Below are 27,075 nucleotides of genomic sequence, written 5' to 3' on the forward strand. Positions count from 1 at the left end.
AATAATAATAATAATAATAATAATAATAAACAAATTGAAGCAATAGGGAAAGAGATTTCACAAGTATTTAATAATTTAATGCAAACTATTTCAGCTTGCTATACTAATAATTCAAAGGAGATAGTGTTGCCCATCTGCTTAATTAGTAATTTTCCAAGAATGGGTGTATCCTGGTTAGTGCAACTGATGCCTGTAGTGCCAAAAAGGTAGAGTCAATGGGTCTTAAACATATTTATAGCTTTTGACTTAGCAACTGTATTACACAATCTGCCTCCTTTTTTCCCTGACGTTATGGTTCTTACAAACCTGGGGCAAAGTATGAAGGAGAAAAGAAAAATTACCTGGGTAAGTCCTTAGAGATTTTATTGGGAACATGGCTTATGTCATACCATGAGAATCAAGCAAAATATAGATTTCAATCTGGCTCAAGGATAGATTTTCACAAAGGAAAAAAAAATTAAGCTTCAAATATACAAGAATTTTCACATTTCCCTCCTAGCAATCTTGTTCCTCTCACTAAAATCTTCTGTCTCCCCCATAATAACAAAGCCCAGGCAAGGAGTATGAAGAGGTTTGCTGAAAGGTGGAGAGAACCTTTCAGGAACAACCTTGTCCTGTTCTTGAAAAGTATTTTCTCATCCTCAATTACCTTTATGGCATACCTTAAAAATCCTGAATTACAGAAATCACACAAAAGGTTGCGGAAACCATCATTATCCCCATCTTCCACTTAATCCTTTGCTGATGGATATCTGGGACTGCAGTGGAGAACCCTCTATCTCCAAGATTTGGGGCATGATTATTTAATGCAGTTATTCCAGTACAATTAGCCAAAAGGAATGAAACAAATACATACCAATGTAAAACTGTTACAACAAAGCAAATTTCAGGGATTCAAAGCAAGCCTAATTTAAAGGATTTGGATAACATTTCAGAGGTGCCACAGTGAAATTATTTGAGTTCATTTCCAATACTGTTTTTTATGTGACAATTTTGAGGGACGTTTTGTCTTACCACATTCTAATTTTGAGAATTTATAAACAAATAGCCTCAATCATGAGTGTAACATTATAGTCCATGGCACATAATTAGGTATCATTTTTTAAGAGTATAAAAGAAAAAGAAATACATGGCCTCTGTGCCCCTGAAGAGAGAACTGGAAATTTAAAGAGTATTACTTATATATGCTTGCCTGTCATGCTCATTCTCAAGTTGCTATGCTTTGGAAGTATGAAAACTATAACATTAAGTTAAAAAAAAGGCGACCAAGGGGTCTCTCCAAAGTTGCAAATGGCTAAGTCTCAGCACTAGGAAGCTACTGGCAGCCACTGCAGCAAAAGTTTAATTCCCACAAGGAAGTTAATCCACATGGCGCAGCAGACAGTTCCTGTTTCGCCCACTGCGCCCCTCAGCAGTGTATTTCAGTGGACCCAGCTGTTTTGCTCTCTACTCTGGTGACTCTTTTCACCAACCCCCCCAAACCCTGCACCTATGGCCTACACCCAAGTACTTGCATGCATAAAGAAAATATTAAAACAAAATATTAAAATATAAAACAAAACTACCAAGAAAATAATAAATCAGTCCCCTAATTATATTACGTGGCTTTGGGAAACTGAATTTACATATACAACTGAGGATACTTTCCTCCCTTACTTTGTAAGAAATATGAGTGGGAAATTCAAAATCTCTTTTGGACTATGAGCCATTTTATAAACTACAGTAATGTATTAAGTACTTATCTGGCAAAAGAGCATCGTGTTTTGTTTGTGTTTAGACTGCTCAACTATATTATCTCTTCCATCTCAAGTTGTAACAAATTTTTCTCCCTTGGTCATTTTCTTGGGAAGAGGCAAAAGTGGTACAAACAGATGACCTTTTTATAGGTGTGAATTACTTCATATGTGGAGGTGAACAAAAGTAACACAAGTATTGACATTAAAAATCAAATAAAGATCAGGAGGACATAAACATCATGGGTCTTGCGTCACTCACAACTGATAAAGCAGAAATCCTCAGGGTTTATTTTAAGTAAAAATAAAGGAAATATACCAAATATGAATATTTGGCAGCTAAATTGTCTCTATCTCCCAATATTCTCTGATACAGTATTTCTTTTTTAAATATTTTATTTTGTTTATGCACCTAGACCTGGGGTACAGGCCAGAGGTGCAGGAGTGGTGAGAGGATTCACCAGAAACAGTGGGGAGCAGAACAGGCAGATCAATGAAATACTCTGAGAAGGCAGCAGCAGACAAGGCAGGGGAGGTCTGCCAAGCAATGTGGGTCACCTCTCAGGCCTGGGATTGAACTCCTGCTGAAGTGGCTGTGGCTAGCTTCGCAGTGCTGCATTTTTACCTGTTGGGCCACCAGGGAGGGCCCTGATACATTCTTTCTATAATTCTACAACCACACAGTCATAAAAACAATGCTCAGAACTAGTGCTAACTTGCCTTTAACGACCACCTAAAGCCCCCTCGTGGCTGTGCTAAATTATTTTCATCAGAAGCAACTGTTTCAAGGCATACAGAACTGGCCCCATTACTTGTCAAAATTAAAAACCCTGTCAACACTTTCCTCTGTGTCATTAGAAACAGTTGTCAGACGCGAGCTGTTTGCAAAAGCAGCAGAATGGGGAGAAAGTGGTCTATTTCTCTTTTATAGTAAGTGAAGGGTTTCCTACAATTTTAGCAGTCATTAAGGTTTACTAATGAAGACTTGAGATGGAGTCTAAAAAAGGAAATATAAAGTTAAGTGGCTCATTTCGTGTTTTGAGAGGTAAAATATTAAGAGGAAAAGAAGTGCTACCTCACCCATCAGAAGCCACGTACAACTGGAAACACACCGGGGTCCTCCCAGCAGCAGCTCCATGAAGGACGCCGCTGCCCTCGCGAGACTACCTTCGTACAGGTGAGAGGCTGCTTCTGTCTCCAGCCCCGTTTAATCACAGGGCTGTTTGAGCTCTGACTGCCAATTATCCTGAATTATGTGTCATATAGTAGGTTTGTGATCTGGGCTATAGTGCATCAGGGACCCAGCAGAGACCACCGTGTTGATTTGACAAGGTTCTTAGAGCTGGGATGAATAAATTAATGCAACAGAATGATTCTGATGAACAGAAGATTGGAGCCAAGCTCCCAGAGATGGAAGATTAGTGACTAATCAGCTCTAACACCTGGTTTCCATAACACTCTAATAACCACTCCTCTGGCTGCCGTAACAAAACACAATGGTCTCTGGCAGGGGGAGAAATGGAAACAGTCTCAAAAGTTATGGTTTGGGCTGTTTTCTTCATGGCAGGGTGTATGTCACCAGTTCTTGGAAAATTAAGAACAGTGGCAACTCTCTCCCTACCCCCCATCATAATGGGATGAAGGGCGTGGGTGGTAGTGTCTTCCAAACAATGAGATTCCTAGGAGAACACACTGACTTAAAAATCTGCTGCTAAATTTTCAATTCAACTTATATCAGCTAAAAGGAGGACAGAGGAAAAAGCAAAGAGGTAGGAGAGGAGGGAACCGAAGTTATAGGAAGAGGAAGTCCAGCACTTCATGCTGAAGAGACCCTGAAGTTCCTTCTTGAGGAGGGAGACCCCAGAGAACAGTGGGGTCTGAAGTCTGATCTTTAGGTTCAGGGTAAATGAAAGGAAGAAATCTCAGGCCTCCATTTCTCACTACTTGGATTAATCTGGAGAAAATGCCAGGCTCCAACATCTGTCATGTAGCACTGTTACTAGACACAGCCAAAAGACTCAGATAAAAGCAAGGTAGCGACTTGGCCAGCTGGGTGGCTGAACTTCCTCAGACATGGGGGTGGGCATGGGGGAGGTACACCAGCCTTTGATCACGTTGGCTGGAGCCCCATGAGCACCAGCATAGGCCACCACCGGCCATTCCTATGGCCGCCACTTCTTGAAATGCAAGTCACTAATTGGCAGCTGTTGTGTAAAATCAGAGAGCACTGAACTGAGAAAAGTTGGTTCTCCCAGAGTATCTGAGATGTGCTCCGGAATAGCATTTGGACATTTAGGGAGTGTAGGTATCAAATCATTAAAATGATTCTCTTACGACTACTGAGAAATTGTCAGGCCTCTCTGTGCCGGCCTCACCAACCAGCCTCAGAAAGCAAAAATTCCCAGTCTGATAATAGTGAAGTGCTGGACGCCCCAGCTGGTGCTGAGAATGAGCCATTCACCTTACACCAAAGAAAAACCCCTTAGCTGCGGACACAGGGTAAATTCTCCTGGAGTTTTCCAAACATCATTTGATGTTTGAGCACGAACTGATGCTCGGACTTTCCAAGAAATCCAGGCCATTCGAGTTCAGCCTCTATCCCCAGCTGTTCCTTCTGTTCACACATCTGGAGTTCTGATTCCAGTCTCTAACTCTGTGACTTAACCTCCAGCCCCGAAATAGGGCCAGGCATCTTTTTGATTCAGGTCATTTTCCTTACCTTGTATCCATCCCTACTTTATGCCCCATATTCAGTCTGTGAAGACCCGCCTGTTTTGCAGTGACTGACAGAGGAGCCAACTACTTGGCATCCCAGGGGCTGTTTCCAAATTTGGTCTCCCAAAGGGAAACTTGCGAACCTCCTCTAGGCATGCTTTCATTCCGACCCATTTCCACACTTCACTCCTGCTCACACCTAATTCAGTCTTTGCCTCAGCAAGGCTGGAAGAAGGATGACAGAGAACAGCTGTTGTTTTATCACTGTCATACTAGAAATCATTCTCTTCACCCTTTTTCCAGTGCTGCACCTCTGATCTGAAATGTTAGCCCGAGTCCATGGTGATACCTTTTTCAGAGGCAGAGTGTACTGGACAATGAGCCAATGAGGATTTATAGCTACTGTTCCCTTCATTGTTTTATTTTGTCTCTGCTGAGAGGTTTTAGTGTGTGTGGTTAAATGAAGTAAAGATTCATCTTTAAATAGACTTTCAAAATGAAAATGGTTGGTGGGGGGGAAACTAGTAAATCTTTAAAAAGGATTGATTGAACTTGTCTTCCTAAAAGCCCCGCGCTGGGACATTTGCTGAATGTTCTCCATGAAAGGTTTTCTCTTCTTACCCCAAATTATAAATGCCCTAAACCATAAAGTAGAAAAAAGCCAGATATCATCAGTGTTCCACTGGAAAATCACTCCTGCCATCAGCAAAGGGACCCGCGGCTCTTCACAGTCATCAGTGTGGCTTCGGTGGCAGCAGCAGGGAACAGTTTTGTGTGTATAAAGCACAGGTGAGAACATAGGTGTTAGGATAACAAAACCCTCAAATGTGAGTGAGAGAGACTTTGCCTCTTGCCCCCTCAAAGATGCTCTAAAGGTTTCTGAGGGGCATGAAAGGAAACTGGAGGTTTATGGTTAATCTGAACATCAACAAAAAAAGTCTCATTTCTAAGCAACTGCAGCCAACAAGTGATCTTTAAGGGATGGGAACATATGATATTTTCACCTCCCTGTGCCTTTCAGCTACTTACAGCACTGATGATTGTGGGAATGTGTGTGGGTCACAGGACAACTCAGAGGCTGATGAGACACAGAAGAACCTCACCTGTAAGAATCAAAGTATTCACAACAATATAGAAATGTACATGTTATTTCAGGGCTTTAGTCAAGAGTAGGAATCACTGTGAAACCTAAAAAATAATATTAACCTTTTATATTGCATATTAAAAATCCCCAAATCAATGAAATTCTTAATTCAAGATACAAGCCAGAAATGGGTGTTTAAAATGGGTTATAATGAGTCAAAAGGAGCCCTAATTTCACTCCTTTCCCCCTCCCAAATCTTCAATTCTGTAAGGCTGAAAAGAGTAGAGGAAAAGGGAAGAAGAGAAGTTCTGAAGGATAATAGATTGTGTTTCTCAAATGGCTATTGCAGTTTGTAGACATCAAAAAAATAATTTCTGATTGTGATCCTTATATCTAAAAATATCAATGATCAATAGGGAACAAGAGAGAGGTGCTCAGATGCCACAGGAAGTACCTTTTCCAATACACAAGACAGCATAAAATGAGGGAGATTCTGCCTACTCTCTATAAAATCAGTATGGCAACTTACAGACAGAGAGGGGGGATTAAATGAGTTAATGTGTCTGAGAGAGATTTGCAGACTGTTAGATACTGTACAAATGTCAGTTATTATTTTTACAAAGGGCTGCAGACTTTGAGTAATATTCAGATTGGATAAAAACTCAGAAGGTCTTGAAATCCCTTTTGCTTGCTCCTACATTAACCTAAAGACCCACTGGCAGCATATATGCTCTGAACTTGGCTTAGAGTGCTGAAGAAGAGCACACACAGTTAGTTATCCTCTTGGAATTAGCAAAGCAGCTGAAGTCTGGAATTTAGTCTGCAGTCATGCTAAACTAGTAATGACTACATCAATTATACCTTGCATTTTGCATATGATTTAAAATAGAGATTTCCAAAGTGGGTCGTGTGGCTTAGGTGTGGGAGGTGGAGGGAAGGAAATATGACTCATTGCTATTATTGTTATTGCTTTATTTTCTTTTTCAGAAAAATAATGATTTTTCTTTAGCAATATGCATGATACATTAGTATAGTTATACTTATTTAATAGATTATACAGATGTTAGAGATTGAGGTTTTTTGTTTTTTTTGTTTGTTTGTTTTTTTACTGTTTGTTGTACAGGTTTAAAATTTTAAATATCTAGGTCCTTATATATGTATAAATCATTGGATGGTTTTAGTTATGCTAGAATTTTATTCCCAATTACAGAGTGAAGAAATCGAAGCCTAGATAAAGTTAGACAATTTCTGCATCACTTTACCTAAGTACAACCCAGATATAATTCTAGTCGCTAAGGCCTGCATTCCAAACTTTCACACCAAATTGGACCCCTCTGAACCCAAAATAGCAGGGGCTCTAAAACAGCTGAGTGGTATGTGAGAAAGCACACCAGGGAAGGTGAGGTAAGATGAGGAGATGGGTAAGGTTCTTGGGTACAGTAGTCCAAAGCAGCCCTTCTACCATTATACAGCAACTTGGATCAATTCCAGCACCCAATGCAGCAGCCCAAGCCTCCACCGGGCCATCCCAGTTCATTCCCGGAATGAAGGGCCTGGGATGTACACACTGAAAGCCGAGCGAAATGAGACCCTGCTCTCTACCCCCGACCAAAACCCAAACCAAACCAAACTTGTTAGTCACTGTAAATGTTTTATTTATAAATGGTATTTTCAGAGTTTTTTGCACTTTGCTACCTTACTATGAGGTGCTATATAGATGCTAACTATTGTTTATATTTAACAAGCTCCTGCCAGAGGAAAAACACTGTGCAGCTCGGTTTCTGCAATAAGGGCAAATAGATAGAAAAGAAACTACCCATTCTGGGTCATAACAACATGGACTTTACTTCCTCGCCTCATGTTCCTCTCCTTGTTTTCTGCTTCAAACATATATTCGAGGCAAGCATTCATTTCCTTGGATGTCTTCGAAGGGTAAGTTTCCAACTACAGTTATGAAAATAATTCTAAAAGACATTAAGTCATCTGGTCTTAGGAGAGACTTTTGTGGAAACAGGTCAAAGGACCAGAGATGGGTATAAAAATGACATATTTTCCTGAAGATGGAGATTCTAAAGAGGTGTATGTTCCTGGACAGGAAGACAAATGTGAGAAATCTTTGTCCATTTGTAAGTCAAAAAGAAAACTGTAAAATTAACTTTAATAGTTAAAATGAGATGGGTATTTAACAATTTACTACACAAGTTCAGTAAATTAATTATACTAGTTCATTTCCAGTTCTGAAATCCATATGCTAAATGTGTCTTAAAAATCAGTAAGTGGCCATTTTTGTCTTTATGGTTCAGGTGCCTCATATTGCTGACTTCACAAGTTTGATTTTTGGATTTGAGCCACTTCCACATAAAATACATGTGTTACAGGATCATAGGACCTCAATGCTGGCAAAAATCTTTGAAATAAGCTCGTTGATCCTTTATTTTTGAGAGTAGGCAAGAGCGTCCCCAAAATGGAAACTTGAACAGCTGGGTTCATAAATAACAAGAAGCCTAAACATAGTGTATTTATTCAACAAATATTGCTGAGTATGAAGCCCTGACCTGCTTCTGTGTGTATAATGCATTCAAAGATAATAAGAAAGCCATGTAAACCATCAGAATTAAAGAAAGCACTGTATGTATGATTCAATTGACAAAGAAGGTGTTTTACAACATGTTATAAAATCTTTACTATGTAAAAACAATATGTTACTAGCAGGGCAACCTCACCTTAAACATCTGTTTGACTAACAAATATTATTCCTATCAGATTTGCACACCAGGATGCTGAAGGGAGCTGATTTCCTGAAAACTGGATCTAGAGTAAGTGGTAAAGTCAGGACCAATATAAGTATCCATTATATGAAGCTGAATACATCATCAAAACAGAATCATTTTCATGCTTGACCTTCTGTACCATTACTTCTAATCATGTGTGTGAATGTGAGGTATAAACTAGATGACAATGAGGGATGATTTACAGCAAATCACAGCAAAAAACAACATAATGGGCCTTTAAATGCAACCTTGCCTAAATTGTATAAATAATGTTAGTTCTCCTTGCTTGAATTTGTGGCAAAGAAGCAGAAGGACAGAAATGAAGACCTAATAGGAGATGTTTCTTTTTCTTTCTTTTCCTTTTTTTCTTTCTCTAAGGGGACATTTTACTGATAGAATCTCTTTATCAGCTTAATTGCAATGCTTATATTTTAACAGGTAGGTGTACTTATAAATGCATTCAGTAGAAATGGAAATGCACACAATGCATAAGAATTCCCCAAAATAATTTTGATCCCAAAATAGCATGAGGTTATTGATACTTATTTTTTTCAAGGATTTATTTGTAAAAGTCACAGAAGAGGAATGGAATCAGGGATTAACCTATGTCTGAAATATTGAAAATGTAGGAAATTTTCAGATTTGTGTGAACACTTCCTATATTTCTCTGTCTTTTCTCAAAAATAAGAAGTAAATTCTTTGACCATTTATTTGGAAGATAAGATCAAAAGATGGTAATTGGCAAATTAGAAGTTCTGGATTTTTCTTCTGTTATAATTGTTTTAAAGTTGTAAAACAAAGCAAAGAACATACAATTTAGAAAATTGTCTATGAAGATTCGTAAAGACATTTTTTAAAGAAAGTATTCACTACTAGTCATTGAATCATATGAAGCAGGAAACAGAAGAAAAAAGTTAGGCTGAAGTTCCAAGTTAAGATATAATAATATGTAAAAATAAATTATTATAAAATTTAAAATATATAATAAGATTTAATGAGTACTTTTTAAAAAGCAACATAAGTCTTTCTAGAAAATAAGGAAAAAATGTAAGATTTAAAACTACTGTAGTAATCTACCTTAGTGACAATTTTCACATTCATTAGTTGAATTTACAGAAGAAAATCATTTAAAAAGTATGTATTAGCAGAGCTTCACCCCATGCAGAATTTTAAAATTTAAATCAAAATGAGTAACAATGCAGTTTTCCAATAAAGCATCCAAATAGCAAATGCTACAATAATGTTTACCTGAAATCTTTTGCTGCTACATTTTAAGTTTGAAAGAAAACAAACTGTACCTGTTTACTGCATTTGATAGGGATTATTATACAAAATTACAGTCTTCTTTAATGTAAATTGCATTATTGATGAAACCTCAGATAAGATGTGTTACTTACACATGACTTTGCTGTTTTTGTAGGACTATACAGAGACTACTACCCATACAAGTACCTTGCCATGGAGAAAAAAGAAAGGTGTTTTAATTGTAAATCCCTTCTAAGAAAATACAATAGAAGGAAAAATAAAATATATAGATTTATTAAATTCTTCAAAACATAATTACGGAGCAGCATATTGTCTTATGTGCAATTTTACAATGAAAAATTTACATGCTCATCCATCATTCCATTGAAACCAAAATACTTCACACTTTTTAGGACATATGAAGTTAGTTATGTAAGCTTGTAATGTTTTTATTATTTTTAATATATTTTATGTAGAAACTCAGGTAGCTTCTATTTCATGTACTCACACATCTTTCACCCATGCTGAGCTAAAGGTCCATTTATATCTATTCTGTTTTATACAACACGTCCGTTACTCACACTGGCCTGGAAGTAGAACATGTGAACACATACACACACACACACAACACTCCTCAGAAAAACCACAGAACCAAGAAAAACTGAAGTAGTAAAAATAAAAATGTTTGTGTTAATTTAAAAGAAAGAATGAAGAGAAGGGAGGAAAAAGGAAGAAAGGGAGGTTGGAAGGAAAAAGGAGTGTTGATTATGGAAAGGAATAATAGAAAGGAGTAAAGGTTGGTCCTAGACTGGATTCCATAACATTACTAATGCTCTCATTTCGGGGAAAATCAGCTGAATTAGTTTAGCATTTTTGCTGCCATTGTTGTTAACAGACTAAGACTGCTGTACCCAAATTTCCTACAAAAAAATCCTTTAGGAAACTGTTGCTCACATCTAGGCCACGGCTATCTCTGTGCGAGCATTGAGCGGATTTGCTTGAAGACTCTCTTACGTAGCTAAGATGAGGAATCAAACGTCTGCTGACAGCAAAATAGGTAACAACGCACATTAGATTTGGTGAATTATTTCTCCAGAGGGAATGAATGCTAGGAAAGAGTGCAGCGGTGCAGGGAAAGAGCTGGACAAGAGCAATGAATCTGAAGGGGTCTGGGGAAGAAGGAAAGGTGAGGAGGAGACAGAGAAAGCACCAGGCCAAGTGGTCAGGGAGCCAGCCCTGGCCTGAGTCAGCTTCCCCTCCAGCTTCTACTCCAGCTTCCCTTCTGCTGTTCACAAATGTTTCTCAGATCTTCTCTGACCTCTTCTTCACTCCTTATCTTCTGTCCAGGAAGAAACTTCAACTTCATTATTTAAAAACTTTCCACTTAAAGCTGCCATTAGGCATCCAACTTTAAAGCTGTGCCTATTCACAGACTACCCACGGCTCTGGTCCACGCGGCACCCAGGCAGGATCTTTCTGACACTGAGACCATCTGCTGACACCAGAAATGCCACTGCCAACCTGGGGCAACTTGGTGACCCTATCTATGCATCCATTTTTTTCTTTAGTTTCCAGGTCGTACCAGCTCCATAAATATTCTTAACTAAGTAAGAAGCAGAATAATTTAAACTTCACTTAGAAGTGAAAAATGGAAGTTTGAGAAAGCCTGAGTAAGCCTATGCCATTAGTAAGCTTTATTTACTAAAGGAGAAAAAAGCTTGCAGTGATTAAATCCTAGAGTCACTGTTAATCCCTTCCAGAAACAAATAACATAAAATAAAATAAAGGCAGCTGATAAATTACTTACAGAAAATATAATGCTCAAAGAAAGTAACCACAATGCAATAATTATTGGACTTGATTAAACATAAAAATAAATCTGTCTTTTACCTCTCTCATCCCATTAGCACAGACAATAAAAGGAAAAGTCTTTTTAAAAGGTAACTCACAACCAATTCTTTTCCCTCTTAATTCTGTATTGTAATAAACAAAGGTAAAATCAAAAATCATGCAAGCAGTGAAGTACAAGCTTTTTCCCATTATCTTGAGACAGGTGACAATGCCAATAAAAAACACATCCCCATGCAGCTCTCAGCAAATGTACTTCTTTTTTTTTTTTTAACTCCTTCATAGTTGAATGCCTTATAAAGAAGAAAAGAATCACAAAGTGTAATGGCTTATAAATTATCGATATTTCTGGGGAAATCAATTTACTGGCCTCAAATGAAATGTATGGAACCTCTCCTAATCTCATTGACAAAACTAATGTTCCCTATTCATAAAGTCTGCCACCGAAGTAAGCATCTCATCTTTACACATGTATGCTAACAATGTTGTCTTTTTTAAAATAGCAAGAAAAAAAAAAAACAGAATTGGGCAATAAAGTGAGGTCAAATAAAATTATTTCTCATCTACATGGGAGAATGTGGCCACATCTGAACATATGTGTACAAGTATCAATGTGATATTTTTCCCCTCTGTTGAGATACTTGACTTGATTTTATTTTTATCATTTATGTTCTGAAATGCCAACATTACGCCACTCCTACAAAACATGCTTTTATCCAGCTTTTTTTTTTTTTTTAAGTTCCCATTCAAGTTAGAAAGTAAGCCATATCTCTAAATCGTGTTTTGTAAAGGTTGTACTCGCCACAGGCTTAACACAACGGTGGAAGACAGTGTGGAAGGGATCGATAAAATAGTATTACCCTTTGTGTTGGTGAGTCTCTGCAGGACATGCGGGCTTAACTCTGCTGTCTGAGCCTATTTTCCATCCTTACCTGCTGGGAGAGGCACTAAAGCACAGTAATGGACCAAGAGCCCCAGTGAGGTGAGGAAAAGAAACACACTTCCATCACCTCCTTCTGGAGTTGCTTTAATAAAGCAGGAGAAAATCTGAAAGCCATAAGAGAGAGTTTCAAATCTGAAAAGCAAATGTATAAACATTCTGAGGTCAGAGGGCACAGGCCTGGACATTCAGACAGGTGTCTGCATCAGCCGGGAAGTTGCACATCGGCAGGAGTCCTGCATATGCAGCTATTCTTCCACCTCAACACGTCACTTGTGATTTTAAAAAGCCAACTATTGTGGCTGCAGGGATGCAACAATGCTATGTAATGAGCTTATATTAATTGCCTCCTTCATTTGCCAAGTGGACGTAGGGAATAACATGTTAAATCTGCCTCCAAATTAAATGCTTATAATTTTTCATTTGTCACTGGCAGAGTAAAATTACAACTCTGTGGCTAGGAGGCTATAAGGTGGAAGGACATGCCTGCACTGTTCCCATTCATGTTAATGGGGAGTAGCTGATACTGCTCAGACCCGAGACTGAGAGCCTCGCCTGCTTTACAACAGGGACAATGAGGATCTGCTGTAGCTTCTTTTTTCTAAAAGTAGACTAAGACTGTATTTACTTAAATGGACCTCACTTTTCTATTCTGGCAAAGTGAGTGGTCAGTAATATAAATTCATTTGTAGGGGCTTATGACACAACGACTAGCTTAAGTAAATCCTTTTCTGTGTTCCTATTATCTTCAAGGCCACATATGAACCTTTTTCCCTGATTCAAATATGGGGAGACCCTTATTCTTTTTCACTCATCTCATCAGACTTGAACATTCCTCAGAGTCTTAACATCCTTGCCCCCAGAGTAAGGCCAAGCCACTTCTCATTCATTGATTGTACCTTCTAATCCCTGGCCTGTGATTACCATTATTTAATAAATCCCATAGACTTTTTGCCATAAAATATGCAGAAATTCTGTAAGCAAATAAACTGTAACAAGTTGAAAAGCAATCTGAGTATGACACTTTATGATTCAAATAACTGCTGAAATCCTTTGTCCCTTCTCTATTCTAGAAGTTCCTGAAAGTGGTTCATTGGTATTTTGGTGCAATGACCTATTTCATTTACTAGTCAAGAACCTCCTTGCATCCTAATGTTTTAATACTTATATTCACATATATATTCAGATGATACTAGAACATACAACTATGACCAATTAGTGTCAGTACAAGCGATCATGTCTTAGGCTGCTGGGAGTCGGGGAAGGAGGGCAGTTGGAAGGGAAAAGAATAGCCATCTCACTTGATGATGTAGAACAACTTTATCTCTCCTTTGTCTCAACTCTCCCTAACTGGGCTGCACCTGAGTGTTATTTTTATAACTAAAAGTTATCACTGATGCGGTTAACTAAAGAGTCAGCTGCCCTGGGTCAACACCCTGAGTCATACTAAGAACTTGGAAAAGCTTTGACATTGCAGATTCTCCTTAGCACATCCCAGAAAAACTTCTTAGGTCAAGCTGCTTACAGCCTTTAAAAAAGTGAGTGGACAGTACTGAAAATACCTCTCCCTGCAGGTTTCCAAACCAGATCAAGCTACACACATCACACATTCTTTCCATCCTGGAAGAGTTATTTCCCCTATTTACTAAACTAACACCTTTTAAAAATAGTTTCCCAAAACTCTATCACCATATCAAAGACACTACACATGAAGATACAACTGTTAGTAACGGTAAGGATTGAACTCAAAAGACATAAACAGAGTAGTTATGAAAACAAATGATTATAACTGAAGCCACTTCAAAGAAAAAAGGTTTAGAAGACCGCATAATTGGCAACTTTGGATGCACAGGATCCATTCTCATCTCCTTTCAAAGTTAGTAGAGAAAAGAATGAGACCATGATTGTGCATTTTCTAGTGCCAGAAAATTAATAAGAGCATCTATTTCAACAACTGACATGATAGATGCTGCCTAGTAAGGTGGGGCACTAGAAGGGCAGAGATCAGTCAGAGGGGTAAGGGGGTGGCGGGAGGCCTACCTGGCTAGTGGTTCAAAGATGACTCCACAAAGTAAGAGGTTGCATTTAGTCACAAAGAATGAGTTGGGTGATTAGAATGGTGGCAGGAGAAGGCTTGTGGAAAGGGGAGGGTAGAGGGTGGGCATAGTGGCCTCTCAAGAAGGAGAAAGGTACAATCAGAAGTAGCTAGATTTGGCTAGTTGTCAAGTTCCTGCAAAGAGAATATTCTAGGAGAGCTGCTTGGAAAAAAATAGGAGAAAGCCTCTTTATCTCCTAAGACTTACACTTTGAATGTAGAGCTTTCAACATTTAGAAATTTCCCGAATCTTTAGAGAATGACCTGGTAAATTTGGGTTTTGAATTGGGAAAGATCACAAATAGAGATGTAGGAACACTGATCATTTAAACTAGAGGAAACATGTCCTCTTATCAGAATAAGGACTGCCAAAATGAAAGGCAAAAAAAAAAAAAAAAAAAAGACTGCAAGGAGTAATATTATTATAGAAAATGAGCAGACATGTTGAAATAGAAAATATAGCACTTGGCAATTTATTGGATGTGGACCAATGAAAAGGAAGGGGAGTGAATAGTAAAGAAACATGCCCCAAGTGTGAATAACTAGGAATGTGGCAACATGTTAAACAGAAAAGAGTCATGAGTACTGGATTATGCAGCTGACATAATCCAGCTTTTGGATTATGACAAATTAATGTGGCTCTTGTTAAAGTTTCACATCATTTAAAAATTGGAAATCAAATTGTCCTGACACTAGCCATCTGAAAATAAAATTACTGATATCAATGTCCAAATAAGGTAGACTCTGATGCTTTATTTCACACTTAGAATTGTGGAAACAGGGATACTATTTCTCAAATAACACACATTTTTAAAGGGATTTTCAAAGAACAAAAACATTTAGTATACCTTCTTAAAACAAGGCAGCAAGACACCTATATTATTTACACTGGGTACAAAATAAACCTTGTCACATGTTAATTCTGCTCACCAGCTCTGTATTTCACGAAGCAAGGTCTGTATTTAACAGAACTAGTAATGTGTCAAAACAGCAGTGTGGGAAGTGAGGACACCAGAGAGAACCCCAAAACAAATCCACTGGATCAGAGGAGGCATTTTCTTCACGTGACAGGGAAAATTAAATCTTCATGCCCACATTAGTGCATAAGAACAAGCCCAACTTGAAGGTGGCATTAATCTCAATCACTGTTTATTTGTGGGTGTTTAGACATATTGCATGCGGGGAATGTTTCCATTATTGTTGTTTTGAATGAAACACACAGCATTTCACTGTGAGAAAACCAGTGAAATAATTTTCTCAGTTGCCAAACTATTAACAAAGGAAAAAAAGCTACAAAATTCCTTTCGTGCTTCTCCTTGTCTTTATTTCAAGGGAGTGGAAAAAGGAAGTCAAGAACAAACAGTTCTCTTTAACGTTATTAATAGCAGATTTACTCTACTTTACTGTACATTTTGTTTTAAAACTCACACATGGATCATTAAAAAAGATTAAGATATGTCTGAAAAGAATTTCAGCAAAAAAGTGGTTAACATTCATCATAGCCTTTCAAAATAAAATTGAATTCTACTTTATCTGAAAACTTTCCAATGCAGTATTACTTTTTCTTACATATACAGCATGAAACTTACCCAGGACACTATTTATCATTTAGACAAGTACAACAAACACACACATAAACACACACATAAACACACACACACACACAAACACATCACCTTGAGACAAAAGAGAAATTCTCTCTTGAGAAACTCAAAACTAAATTAAAATGATAAACATCAAGTCTTTACTCTTCTTTTATTAACTTAGGCAAAGAAATGTGATGAATATATACCAAAAAATACATAATAATAATAAAAAAACCAAGGTTCCAAAATGTTGCTGGACATAATAATCATTTACTCCCTTCAGTCCACTAAGTTTGTTAGTTTTTGCAAAGACATTATAGGTTCTGATGGAAAAAAAAAATATCCTCACAGGTTACTTATCATACCCGGTGCACCTAACAGGTATGGGTCAGGATTTAAGAATTTAAAATAATTATTGTAAGGAAGCACCTGAATGAGTAACTTCTCCTCACTATTCTATTCACCTACCATAGTAAAGCAGAGAAAAAGGAAGAAGAAAGTTGAGGCTTAAAAAAGATGGTGATATCGGGCCCTCCCTGGTGGCGCAGCGGGTTAAAGCACTGCACTGAGAAACTAAAGCCACTTCCACATGAGTTCGATCCCCGCCTGCCCCGGAGGCGACCACATGGCGAGGCAGACCTCTCCTGACCCGCCCGCTGCTCCCCTCAGCAGTGTATTTCGTCAATCTGCCTGTTCTGCTCCCCTCCCTGACCCTGGTGAATCCTCTCACCCTCTGCATTTCTGGCCTGTAAGTTCTGTACGAATAAATAAATAAATCTTTAAAAAAAAAAAAAGATGGTGATATCATGGTAAATAATAAAAATCAAAAATCAAGTTTGTCAACTGATGCTAGTGGTAAAGATTCCAAAAGAGCACTTTCCAAAGTAGGTTCTAGCAAACCACACCTCACAGGCATCTCTGTCAAAACAGTTTAAGAGGCCACCTGCTAACACCATTTACACTTCAGAGCTTAAAGTCCCACACTGGAAATGACAAGCCAGACAGGTTTGTTTTTACAGTTAACGTGTATTTTTTTGGTGCCTTTTGTGTACCGAGAGTGGATCAGGTGGAAAGTATGGTCAGGAGGAGAAACATCATTATCTCCACACCTTGCTGCAGATTTTGATTAATTATAGGAATGAACTCAATGACTTATTGAGAGATAAAAATTATGTGGGAAATACAAAGAAACTTACCTAGAGATTTATCTTTACCTCATTCTAAAAGAAATGAAAATGCAATGTATCAATAGTTTCTGTTCCAGCACCATCACTATTTCATCTGGGAGGCAGTCCTAATATTTGTCAAGACTGGGAGCTTTGACTAGAAGTAGCAGCCTGGGTGGGAGCCCTAGCAGATAAATTACCCTCTACTGAGCCCCAGGATCCAAACTCCTAATTGCAGAAAATGATCAGAACTGACTGAGTATGGATGTTGAAGGCTGAAAAGTGAGATACTCTTGCCACTGAATTTACTATGGTAACTACAGTACACAAATCCCCCCAACAAAGAAGGTACGCCTTCCCCAAAAATTCTTAGAAAAGAAAAATCTTCCTTTTTGATGTTTATATTCTAGAATTCTTTGTTCAAATGCCCTACATCCAACATTGTATTGTATATCCCAGCATTGCATATTCTTCAAGCTACTGTTATGATTTTTGAGGGTCTCTTTCATACTCTTTTAAATAATTTGAACACTGCTCCTTCTATTTGGAGAACACACATTAGTTCATTCTGGCTTCAGCAATGTTAATCAGGAAGAGGTGAACCTATCAAAGGAAGTGGCACGTAATGCTGATTTTATAATGCTTGCTAGGGCCTTAACCTCATAATTCCAAGTGGATCTTTTTAAACATCCTTTGTTAGTTTGTCTTTGCTCACTCTCATTAGTACATTCTCCACTATTCTCTTAAAAGACCCTATAGCTAGATTCCCTACTGGAATTTGTATGTGGGAGCACAGTGGCAAGAGGTAATGTAGCAGGAAAAGGAGTAGTCTGTGGATTTCTTTGCTCTTTCTTGCCTCTCTGCTTCTCTTGAGTAGTCATGGTCCTGGACATGGCTGTATTCCTCTTCAGTCACACTTCTCTAGAGTTAGCTTCTCCTTCCTAGCCCCGGTTTGCAGGCAGGTGCTAATCACACGGTTCTTTCCCCTTTGCCCCTCAGACCTGTGGGTGGCAATGGGCCTGTTGTTCATCCCTAGGTATTTCCTCATTCCTTATCAATTCCTCCACTTTGCCTAAACCTTCAGGTCTAGTTCCTTTACTAAGCTCTCTTCAGTGATACCCTTTAGAACATGCAAACTGTTTGCTATATGGAAATCACAAACATAGGCAGGTCAGGGAAGATTCGCTGATAAAACAATGATTAAGACTAGTGAGAACTGACAGAATAAGCCATGCAGTTTCTTGGGAGAGTGATTTCATAGTTAAAGAGAGACAGAGGTGGAGGCCTACTAAACATTTCAAGGCAGAGAGAGAGAAATTCTCTGATAAAGGGGCAACATCCTCAGGATCTGGACATCACTGAAGACAAGGGCCAGGTGAAGGTTACCCACATATTCAAGACCTTGGAAGCGACCAGGCAGTCCCAGGAGAAGCTGTGGAAGGGACCAGAATGCATGAGTAACTAAAAAGATACTGAAAAGGAGAAATCAGGAGAAGACAAGGAAACCATGAGAGAATGCGATACAAGAAGTCAAAGGAAATACTTGTTTAACAGAGATGCAATTAAATGGCAATTCCTGAGGTAGGTCAAATAAAATGAAAACCAAACACCGGATATTGGTTCATGGTTGACCTCAACTAAGACTGCTTTGGTGAAGGGGTCAGGAACAAACCTCTGACTGAAGTGGATTCAAAGGGAAACAAAGAGATTATGGGTCAACTCTCTAGAGGATACATTAAAACAAAAATAAGTAACTTAATGTTTTGCCAATGGATTTTTGTGTCTTGGCATAGAACTCCCTGTGAGAGAATCATATAGAAGCTTAAACACCCCATGTTCAAACAACTGAGTTGGCAACTGATGTGCCATGCAAAACTGTTAGATAAATAAGAGAGTGATTTAGTCAATACGTTAAATATTACAAGAGGCAGATCATTATCACAGAAAGTTTATGCATTCAATTTGGCCTACACAACTTGTCTTTTCATAAGGCATGTGACACACATACCCACACACACAGACATATACACAACACACCTGGCAAGTGCTGCTGCCATAGGAGCCTGTGCTATAACAAGTCTAAGCAAATGCCCTCTAGAGATTGCCCTGCAACCCAACAAGGCTTTGCTAGGTTACAATAGTAGTAGGAACTTGATTGTACATTTTTCCCTTGAGAAGGAAATGAATTCTATTTCTTAACCTTCCTATCAGCACTCTTACGGTATCTTATCCCTCCCTTCTCAAAAACAGGAGAGGCTAGTCCCTTGGAAGAGGCAATCAGAGTCCAGGGAAATACTCCATTTCATTTATGTACTCTTTGATGTGTGTGAAGCCTTTAAAGGAGGTGATAGGGTCTTAGAAGAGGCAGAGGAGTAACCACACCAGGGACTGTGGGTCAGCAGTGGGTAGATGCCCCACTGTGTACAGACTCCTGAAGCTTTCCATCATGATGGTAGCCCTGACCTGCCAGAAGATTTGCTAACACTATAAATCACATAGAGAATATACTCTTTGACAGCGAAGTCACTGGCCTTTTATTCCAAGGCACCAAGAAAAAGGCCAAAAGAAGATATGGGACATAATGGGATTTTACTAGAAAAATATGTTTTCATTGAGCTAATGAATAGCATTACTCCATGAAAACTCAGCAAGGACAAGTGAGATTTTATTTAATTAGGTCTATGACGTTACTGCTTGAGAACTGGGGGTAGTCATGCTGTGGCCACAGCACGTTTGGTCACCCAATGATGTTATCTCTTTAATGTTTAGTAGAATAGCCACTGCCTCCACACAACTGAGAGTTGGTTAACAGCCTCTGACCCACCAGTGGGCCTCTACAGGTCCTGGGTGCAGCTACCCACACCCAGTAGCAGCAGCAGTGGTGATGGCTATGGGGGAAAGGGTGAGGAGGCCTGGACTATGTGCCTTCCTCATCTTCAATCCACAATGGAGACATGGAGAGGATTCTCCTAGATGCACAACATGATTCACGCCAAGAAATTACAGAGGAAGCTTTCCCTATGACAGCCCTGCCCCACTGGGAGACGGATAGACTGTGTTTGATGTCAATATCCATACCAGCAGGGCCCATGGTGCTCAGTCAGAAGATGTAGAAGGAGAGAGAGAAATTGATGCTTGAAGAAAGAGTGGGTGCCTGACTGGTCCAGCAAACCCAAAAACATTCTACCCAAGGACCTCTACTTCAGGCCCCCCAAAGCTTCTGTTTCCTTAAGGATGAGGAAAGGGGAGACATGAGGAAAGGGGATATTTTTTCCACAGGATTTCCTGAGGTGTTCATGTCAATGCTCTTCCTTCCTGTTTTGGCTTTGGAGCTAGGCATCTATTTTGGAAAATGACTAGGCAGACCTTGCACGGGATCTAAGTGAGGCAAATAAAGGCCCCTGGAAAGGCATGTGACGTGTGAAGTAATAGAATATCATAGCAGTTTATTCATTTTCTTTGTTTTTTTTTTTTGTTACATTTTATAAGGACAGGTTTGTTAAGAAAAGGAGAAAGGAAAAAAGAAACACCTGCATAGTCACCAGCCGGCAGAGAGGAGAGTTGCCTGCAAGCAGATTATTTGAACTTGAGGCTATTGCAAGCATGGCCCAATCTACTGTCACGTTTTAACATATCCAGTTTAAGTAACTTTCCAGGATTTTGTTCAAATTCTGTGGAAGCATTTTACAAAATTCATCCCCTTTGTAGTCACAGAGTTCACTATCGTTTAGAAATTTACAAGGGCTTCTTTGTAACAAATGCCACCAGTAGGTTATAATTTTGTCAGGAATGCTACCATATTCTTTTAGTACCATCACATTTAGACCTGTATCATTCAAGGTATAAATTATGCTTTTCCTAGATAACTAACGTGACACTTTCAAAGTGAGATCAGTTGAGCAAAAGATGTACCAAACAAAGCTCTGTTGCTTTGTTTTTCAATATAAAAGTAAGCTTTCTTAAGCTTGAATTTGTAGTTATTAAAAAAGTAAACAAACAAAAAAAAACAGACACAAGAAAGTAATATATATGTTGGGGAATGGAATAAAATAATATGTGCGTGTGTGTGTGAGTATGTATGTATATGTATGTATGTATGTATATTTTAAACCTAAAAAAAAAAAAGAGAGATAATTTTAACACAGCTGCTACTATAAACAAAACCAGTTAATATTTGTGGAGTTTTTTAGCATAGTTTATGCACAGTGTTGAGTGTGTTTCATACATAGTTTAATTTGTTCATGGACATCACACCTTAAGGAGCATAGTTTTTAGTTCACAGAGAGAGAAATAGAGGCTCAGGGAATTTCAATGACTAGCCCCAGATAAGAGGTCACTGTGAGGTGTAAATACAAGAAGTCTGACTCAAATATGTACAAAATACAAGCTAACTGTGATACGAGGTCACATCTAATGCACAGTCACCATGAAGCAAAACACTGGAAGGATTTGATCTCCATGTTTTCTTACACATCTCCCATGGGTCCACTTTACAGATGAGAAGACATAAGCACTGAGAGTTGAGGCTGACAGTGACAGTCAGGAAACAGAACAGCAATTTAAATCCATTCTTCTGACACCAAGGAACATCCAGACACAGTCCACCATTTAGTTTAATGTTACTAATAAATGTGGGCCTGATTTTCAATTCAAGAAAAGTATATAGCAAGCTAACTATGATGAAAGCCCTGTGTTAACTGCTATAGGAGAACTCAAAGAGGTGACATTCCTTCCCTCAGTAACCTTAAAACAAAGATGGACAAAAAAAGCATAAAAAAAATTTAAGGTTTGATTCTGTTAAACATAATTTTTAGAAACCATTCAGAAAATGTCAGAAGTATGTGGTTATTTGAATGAAGTATGAGACACTTGTCATAATGCAAACATTTCAGGAATGAAGCTTCAACTGGTTTTAGAAAAGAGACAGACTGCCCCCAAAGTGAATGCTACAAAGAGACTGTGAAAAAAGAGGTGGGGACAAGTTTAGCAAAGACAGTGGGAAAATACAAGTGAGTATAAATCAGGAGGAGTTGGAGTGTGTGTCAGCATTTGGACCAAATTCTCTACTTGAAGAGTACAGTCTGACTTCAGACATGATGTGAGACAAGGCAGTGCTGAAAAAGATACATTGCTCTGCTCTAGAAAAGTATATACCATGCAGACTTACACACCAAAGCAAGTAGTACTACAGCTAACTTCAGAATCAAAGGAGCTTTTTCAGAATACACACCCACACCATGTCCACCGTCAGCATGCATACACTGAGTAACAGGCAGGCCGATTTTCCCTGATTAAGGCTGTTTTAAATTTCCTGGCCTGATAAGTAAATACTCAAGCAGCCACACGCTTAGCTGTTCTGTCTGTCTTGACAATTACTTTACTACCTGTTTTGCTTTTCAATGCAAATGTGTGTATCTATGACTGTAATTCTTAACTGCTCTGTAATTCTTAATTCTTTGGGAGCAGACACACATCACAGCCACTTGATCTTAACATGACCCAGTTACATCTAGGATGAACACTCACTGATTGCTCCAGCACAGGGTCAGGCAGGTAGAAGGCTTTGGAGATGCAAAAAGAAAACATCATCTCAGCTTTAAGGAGTTCACGAGAGGAATGAGCCCTACCAATACATGGGCTCAAATGCTGTACCCATTTTATATACAGTGTTATGCAATCATACATAAAATTTAATTCTAGTTGGTGAACACTAGCAAACTCTCCAGAAGATGTTTGAAATTAAGGTGTGAAGAATAAGCAGCCATTCTCTAGAGAAGGGAAAAGATAATCCTAATGGAAGGTGAAAAAAAAAAATGCTTGGGAATCTTGGTAACTGTCAGAAAAAAAATTATCTATGTCTGAATTTTGGATGGCAAAGAGGCGCTATAGACCACAGTTTTTGAGCCTGACTAGAGATTGTACTTAAATTTCGAAATAACCACAAAGGGAGACTGAAGGGGGTGAACAAATGGGAACTGAGCATAAGAAATTCATGCACATTTCAGGGAACCATTAGAAAGAAATCTAATTTTATCTCCATGGTCCTCAATAATTGGGGAAACCAGGCTTTGTTATCTTTTTGAATTTTCCCAGCTCTAAGACAATAGTTTCCCCTAAAGCACTGCCACTATATTTCCTTAGATATTAGCTCTGACAACTTGTCAGTCCAGCATTTTCTAAGGAGTCATTCAGGTGGCCACAACTTCAAAGTGAAGAAATGAGAAAGGTTTGATATTGCCAATTAGAGGAATTCTAGGCCATATCCATGAACTTGACTAACCTAGACCTTGGGACCCAATTTTAAACAGATATCTATACTGGTTTTGGTTCTGAGGACTGGCCAAGCATGATTTGAGATTAATGAGAAATAGCCATTCCTTGACTCTGGCCTTGCACCTTCAAAAGAACATGAGATTTTAAGAGAGGAATATTATAAAATTATTGAGAAGAGCAACTTGGGTTTTTAATGATCCAGTAATATTCTCTTTTATTAACAATGCCTATTTGTGTATCTTAATTGTCTTATTCTCAACACTAACACCATAGGAAAGAAATGATTATAACTAGCAAATGACTTTCATGTATTGTGTTCACCAAACCTATCTTAAACTGATTTTAATTTTGTATCTCGGTCTATGGAAGAGCCAGTTAATGCTCATTAGCATCTGCGTCTCTCTCTCTTTTTTTGGTGACTCAGCCAGACCACATGCTATGCCTCCTTTGGAGTTCCTGTCAGAGATCCAATCAATGAAATATAAGTAGAAATGAGGCTGCCATTTCCAAACAGAGCCAATTAAGGGAAATTTTCCATTTATAACAATCCCCCTTCTCAGCCACCCAGTGAACAGAGATGATGCCAAATAAATAAAGAGGGCAGGAGCCACAATACAGAAAGAGTCTGAGTGCCAATAAAATGATGATGGCTGTCTGCTCCTCTCCATTCTCCTTTCACTCCCAGCATATGACTAAGAATAGACCCTTATGATATTAAGCTATAAAGATTTTGAGTTTATTTATTACAGCTGTAAGTCTACCTGAAATAATACAACTCTCCTTTATAATAAATTTATATCAGCATAGATCTAATTTTCAGCAGACTCCAAAGATACATACATTGTGAAGAGACCTTAATAAACCATTTCACATTGCTGACTCAGAGAATATAGTGGGAGAAGAGCACAAAGCTATTCTTTAAAATAAAAACATAGTCATAATTTTTATGATCAAATCTTCAGGTCATGACAGATAAATTCCATGAAACACACATTTTTTGGTTCAAGATATTCCAGATGTACTAATAAGCAAAACACTGAGAGACAAATCAAATTTAAGTTAGTCCTGCTGAGTAATTTGAGATATCAATCTACACAAAATGAACATAATCTATCAGCATCAAAAAAAAAAAAAAAGTCCCCAAAATGCTGAAGGGTCAAGTTCTGTTCATGACTTTTATCAGCAGGACACAGGGATAGTATTCATTTACCAAGCAGTAAGGGCATTGTGTTGCGCTCAAATAATTATCAGTTAGTGAAGCTTTGAAAAAGCATTTCTTACTCTAGATTAAGTTATTCTTTCTATGGTACTTGTCCTCATATTCCTAAATACTTAAAATGTTCTCATAATAAATGAGGTCAGCTTATGTAAGCTCTAAAGCTATAGGATATTTTAGCATTACGACATGATTGCAAGACTATGAGATTATGGAGCACATTAATTCAATTCAAAAATCAAGTCTAACATCCCATACTTGACTACATGCCTTTTTATAGTTAATGTTTCATAGTAAAGGTATAGCATAGAAATGCAGACTATCTCCAATGTCCTTTGACAAAAAAAGTGAAGTCCCAGCAATCCCATTTATATAATTGTCACAACTTAGTCACACACGAATATGCTCCTGGGCTGAGAAGACCTCTTGTGAATCCCATTTTGATGGGTGTTGGTCCCTGTGCTTTTTTTTATCCCCACCTTTCCCACTGACAGCTGAGATGAGAGAGCTCCTTATTCTAAGCTAGAATCTTTAGCTTACCCAAAATAATATGAAGACACACAGTCTTCTTACTGGGGGAAAAAGGGTTTGCTTTTCTAGTACTTACTGCAACTATACTCCCAAGCTAAAGCAAAAGGCACTAGATGGAACTGCAGGGAACTTCCTTCCCAAAGCTCTCAGCAGGTGGAAGGCTTAAAAAAAAAAAAAAAAAAAAAAGAGGACTAAATTATGAGCATCCATTTCACAGAGGATTTGGAGACTGTACCTTTGTCTCATTTTTCTTTCTTTCCCTCCAGGTCTCCAGAGGACTTGGTCATGGAGGCTGTGTCTACTGAAACCTTCAAAACAGCTTATTTTTTATCTTACTATAGATACAGTACAATACTCTAGAGACAAGTGACTTGCTGGGAAGCAACAGATGACTAGTATGAAGGAAATAGCTAAATTTTCCCTGTAATGTTGCAGTCAGGAGTATCAGTAGCAGAGACTGTGGTTACCGTAATCAGATGTCCCTATGGAAAAGCTGATGCAAAGTAACCTTGTCTCTGGTGAAAGTGTTAAAACCCAGTACAGAGGCATGTATCAGAGAGAATAGAAAAGCCCAGACAATTCACACTCTTCTTCTATTCCTTATTACGATGATACTCAAGTTTTCTCTATCCAAGATAGTTTTTAAGGGCATTTGCAGTATGACTTCACGGAATCCAATAGTTTTCGGCACGACAATAAGCGTTCACCTAGTGGCCCCACTGAATCAAAGGGTAATTACTGGTTAAGTCAAATATAGGTACCACTACTCATGCAACTCCTCCCAAACTAGACCGGGCCTTCTAACACATCAAGCCAACTCAATAGGCAGGCTTTTAATGAAAATGTTTTACTTTAGCTATTGTTTTTTTAAAATTCTGTTTGTCATAGGCTGTAATAATACATTGGCAAGATATAGCTGAAAACTATCTTCTCCTCCCCTTTTCCTGAAGTGTACTCTGCTTTCTTGATGATGGAATCATGAGTCATGAGTGTCAGATTTCTGGAAATAAACTATTTTTTTTTCTTTTAAGTTGGAAAAAAAAATACTTGCTTTGTGTTTTGGCTTGGGGTTCCCTCCATCTAGTCCCAGAGAAATAATTCTTATAAAGAATTAAATGGGCTTTGAAGAGGTATGAAAGACTCTATTTAAAATTCCAAATAGTACTTTGGCTCATTCATCCAGCTCTTGCAAGGCTGACCATATGTGAAATTTGAATGTAGATTACAGTGTTTCAATTTAACAAGATTAAGGTGTGATTACATTGGTTATTTGTAATTTCATACTTTATACATTAAGGGAAGTCAGCATTTAAGATCACTCTTAGTCATTTTTAATAGCATGCTGAAATGGGGAAAAATTTTGCTTACGATGTCAAGTTAACAAGCACAAACATTTCTTTAATTCAAATTTTCTAATGAGTTATTTCTCACACTATATCTCTCCCATATCTTCTCCAAATTATTTGAGTTCACTTTCTTTAATTTCTACTCTCTAATTTTGTTTTCTTAAGATAAATTTTCCACTCTCCCCAATATTCATAATGAAAGATAACTGCATAAACATAAAACTTTAAAAAGACTTAATTTGCTGGTAGTAATTTCCACTTACTCATTTCCATGGAGGAGCAAGGTGTGATTCCAGCAGGGAGTGACTCCCACTAACGTTTCTGCCAAGTGCTGTGCCTCCAAAGACAGTAGTTTAATTGAAAGAAGTAAATTACAGCTCAGCAATGGAGGAAAAGGTCCATGCCATAGCAATGTCTCAAAGCATATTTGCCTCTTAAATTTCATCCATAACCTCTGGGAAAGAAATTGTACCATATACACAGTTTATTTAAACATAGATCCTTAAAAAAAAAAAAAGTCTTGAAA

General features: G+C 38.2%; 1 pseudogene; it reads left to right on the plus strand.

Moving 5' to 3' along the window:
• Positions 1–6,949: 6,949 nt before the first annotated feature.
• LOC101622517 lies at positions 6,950–20,539 on the plus strand (annotated as a pseudogene).
• Positions 20,540–27,075: the final 6,536 nt, after the last annotated feature.

The sequence above is a fragment of the Condylura cristata genome, unplaced genomic scaffold (assembly GCF_000260355.1).
Source record: "Condylura cristata isolate star-nosed mole 26May11 unplaced genomic scaffold, ConCri1.0 scaffold00026, whole genome shotgun sequence".
Lineage (NCBI taxonomy): Eukaryota > Metazoa > Chordata > Mammalia > Eulipotyphla > Talpidae > Condylura > Condylura cristata.